Source organism: Brachyhypopomus gauderio, chromosome 16 (assembly GCF_052324685.1).
Source record: "Brachyhypopomus gauderio isolate BG-103 chromosome 16, BGAUD_0.2, whole genome shotgun sequence".
Taxonomy (NCBI): Eukaryota; Metazoa; Chordata; class Actinopteri; order Gymnotiformes; family Hypopomidae; genus Brachyhypopomus; species Brachyhypopomus gauderio.
The window spans coordinates 5088000-5090366 of record NC_135226.1 but is presented as its reverse complement, the minus strand read 5'-3'; the positions used below and the strand labels follow the sequence as shown (position 1 = coordinate 5090366).

The window sequence follows — 2367 nt, the reverse complement described above, 5'->3', positions numbered from 1 at the left end:
TGGTGCAGGAAGTGGGTAACCTCTGACTGCCATGTTCATGTCTTCACTGAGGAGTTGCCATGACGACTGTTTGTGATAGTGTGTGTGGAGATCCATCATTTCTGTGTTCCTTCCCCATACACAGTAGTATGAAACCAGCACACGTACAGTCAGCATTCATGTTTGTGCTCAGAGGTGTTGCTCTCTTAGAGTTTACCTAAATTGTACCTGGTGCTTTGAAAAACAATTACAGGAATATAGTAGTAAAGTAATGAAATTCTGTTTCTAATTCAAGAAAATAACCTTGAATTTTCTTTGCTGATCATGTGCGAGAGAACGCGGTGTCTCTCGCTCTGACCCCCCGTCCTTGGGTGCCGATTCTCACGCTGAAATGCAGTTTGGTTTGGTGATGTAGTGACTGAGTGATCTTTCTCTAAGAGCTCTATGCCTGACACACAGGACTCTCAGTGGTGAAGTGCTAAACCCACTTTATTTACCTCAACACCTCCGCCTGTCCCACTCACACAGCGGACGTGTGACGTGACGTGAGCTTTGAAGTGAAAGTTTCACATACTTTCATGACGTTGTCCAATTCCATTACTCCAGTGCCTGTCATGTTCGTTAGTGACCAGAGCGGTCTGTTTGTCAGAGACCCAGCTCTGTTCTGTCAGCTGATACCAGGGTCACGGGGAGACATCTCCCGTAGCCACCTTACCTTACACTCCATCTTACAACCTAAGGTTCTTGGGTTTTTTGCATGAATATGTGCTCTAAAAGGAAATTAGCTGAGTATAGTGTGTTTAAGCCCCAGGGGGACTGTGTTTACTGACGTGAACATGGCCAGACACTGGACCCTCACATGGATGAAGGACTGGTGTAAAGTGTGATGAGGACAGGAGTAGGATGTTCATGTCCTGGGACTGAGAGGCAGGGATCTGTTTCACCGCCATGTCTTCAGTCTTCATCTTCTCTTCTCATTACAATCTCCTCAAATTGCCCCAGTCTGGATGTTTGATTGGTGGGACTTTTATTTTAAAAAAAGTTTAAATGTGCAAAGATGATATATTTATCACAGGAGTATAGAAAAAAGATAATCAGATACACCCATAATTGTCTCCCAACACATTTAATTACTCATTTAAATGTAGCATTTTTGTTAACTGTTCCATCTTTTATGTGTCTTTTTCTGTTCTGTGTGCATTAAAATATTTGGTTTTCAATACTGTTTTTTTTTCATATTCCTTATTATGTATATCAGTATTTAGCAGTTGTTCATGATTTTTATTAATTGTTCCAAAAATCAAATATATGAAAAATAAACATAAATTGAATTTGTATAAAAATGTCAGTCTGTGTTGGTCTGTATGTGTCTTGCTTGCATGTGTTGAACACAATATCATTTTATTACAATATTGTTTTCTTATGAGGTAAAAAACACAGTAAGCATGCCTACCCAATACCATACACATATATACCCAAACCCATATTTACATCTTCCATACTGGCTTTATTAGAAATACCCATACTGTCTATATGGCTATCACATTAGCAGTCTTCCAAGTACATTTGATGTTTTTCAGTGGTCAGACCACTGACTGGATATTAGTGGAGTATGTGTTTATTTTCAACACAGCGGTGACATTAACATGGTGGTGGGTGTTCTCCGATGAGTGTATTAAATTACTTCTGGAGTTCTTAACACTTGAGTTATTACTTCTGGAGCTATTGCCACTTGAGTTATTACTCCTGAAGCTATTGCCACTTGAGTTATTGATGTATAACTGCAGGGTTATGAAAGAAATATCCATGCAACAGTGATCAGAAACATGCCATTGATGAAGTTGCAATGGTAATATATTGGCTATAGTATCTAGATGAAATTCCACAAAGTATTTAATTAGTGTGTAGTACATCTTGCATAATCTAGTCTATGAATGACCTACATAGACTTTAAATGTTAGAATACAATATTTAAAGTTAAAAATTTCCCTAGCTCATCAGTAAGTAAGCAAGCACTGAAATACATCTTACAATATTTCAGACATGTCTGAGCTAAGGATGTGCACACTGTGGCCTCTAGCTAAAGCTTCTCATAACACGTGTTTCCAGCGTAGCTGGCGTGTATAATCCCACACCTGTACCACGGAGCTAACTGTCAGTGCAAGGCGGGGAATGGAGCAAGACCTGTTTTGCGTGTTTATTCTGCTAAACCGAGGCACTTGAAAGGCTGGTTGGGGTGCAGGGACAGGTTCAAACCGAAACGCTGCATTAGTCGCACTCCACCCAACAGTTTCCCATTCTTTAAAACATTTGCACAAAGAGTTCCGCGCTCGAAGCAGTCGTCTTCCGCAAGAACCGTTTTTAAATTTAAGATACCGCGACGAGGCG

General features: G+C 40.2%; 1 protein-coding gene across 3 annotated transcripts in view; it reads left to right on the top strand.

Annotated features, from left to right (window-relative positions):
- slc43a2a (solute carrier family 43 member 2a) overlaps positions 1-206 on the top strand; it is a 17702-nt gene extending 17496 nt beyond the window's left edge. For all 3 annotated transcript variants that reach the window (XM_076975750.1, XM_076975748.1, XM_076975749.1), the window contains one exon: positions 1-206. This exon is cut by the window's left edge and continues 1903 nt beyond it. The gene's annotated coding sequence lies outside the window, so the exon portion shown is untranslated.
- The last annotated feature ends 2161 nt before the right edge of the window (positions 207-2367 follow it).